Raw genomic sequence first — 1,479 nt, forward strand, 5'->3', positions numbered from 1 at the left:
GAATACAATTCAACATAATTTACTGCCTGGTTTCACTGATACCACAGAAAATTATAAAGCACATGCCATTGAAAGAGGTTTAATAAAAATTCATGTTGTGAAAAAGTGTTCATGTGCTTTTAGTGTTCATCTTTTGTTTGTCATCACTCTTGTTAATAGCCTCTTTGGAAACAGAACAATGATTTGGCAATGACCAGCATAGTCTGTAAAGTTGTCATGGGTAATTTAGATTAATATTAGGTTTTCCACATCTTCTGACAGCCGAGGTTGTTGTTCAATATACATGCTTCTAACAGTACTAAATATTCTCTGTGGGTGCCTGTAGGCTAGCAGATAACCTAAATGAAAAATAACCCATCTAGTTAAGTCTAGCAAGAGAGTGATTGCTTTTCTAAGCTACTTTTTCAAAATGTCTTCTTTCTTCCACCTTTGATGCTCTATCTTTAAAGATTTGTCTTCTTTTTTCAAATGGTATTGGCTGGGAGCATTGAATTGAATGCTATACTTAGAGTCTAGGTTCAAAAGATGGGTATCATTGTTTTTTTCCTTTTGTATGATTGTCTCTCTCTCTCTATATATATATATGCAATAATTTTCTTACATGTAACTTCCTCTAATTTTTAAACCAAATGTCGAGTGTCTGTACAGTTCTTTACACACATACACACACACACACACACACACACACACACACACACACACACACACATACACACACACATTCAGTATTCTTCAATAGCTAAGGATTCTCATGAGATTTGTTTCTTCCAGCAACTTCATGATCTTTTTTTTTGCTTCTAAACTTTAAATAATCCAACTATTCAGGAAGATTAAATTAAAGACCATCCTGAACAAAAGTTAGTGAGTCTTTGCTTCTCAATTAATAAATTGAGTATAACTGTGTTTGTTTACAATCCTAGCTACTTGTGAGGATCTAGGTAGGAAGATTCTGAACTGAGGTTAACTTGGGTCTAAAATAGGTTAGCAAACTGGAAAAAAATACACTTAGGGGAAAAGGCTTGGGGATGAAATTTCCTTGCCTAGCAAATGAAAGACTCTCATTTCAAGCCATAGTACTACCAAAAAAGGACTCAATATATTGTAAACTATGATTATTTTATTAATATCACCATCTCATCTTTCATCTTAATATTCTATGATCTTAGCTTCAGATTTCACAATGTATAAAACATCCTCTAATATCTGCTTGACTACAAAGGCTAGTGCTCTTCTAAACTTCCAAATCTTTACAAATTTTTATGAAAAAAATAACACAGCTCCCTATTTGTTTTCAAAAAATTCCTGCGGTTACCATAACAGGGCAAATTATGTCTTACACATAAAAATTCCCAAAAGATATTTAGAAACTTGTTAAATACATTTGCAATAACTAGAATATGTCTGAGTCAAGCAGACAAGGTCAGATAATTTGATGTTAAGAAATGAGCCCTAAGATATGTATTCAAATGTTTTTTTTTT

Source organism: Dipodomys merriami, unplaced genomic scaffold (assembly GCF_024711535.1).
Source record: "Dipodomys merriami isolate MVZ:Mamm:240054 unplaced genomic scaffold, mDipMer1.0.p SCAF_3, whole genome shotgun sequence".
Classification (NCBI taxonomy): domain Eukaryota; kingdom Metazoa; phylum Chordata; class Mammalia; order Rodentia; family Heteromyidae; genus Dipodomys; species Dipodomys merriami.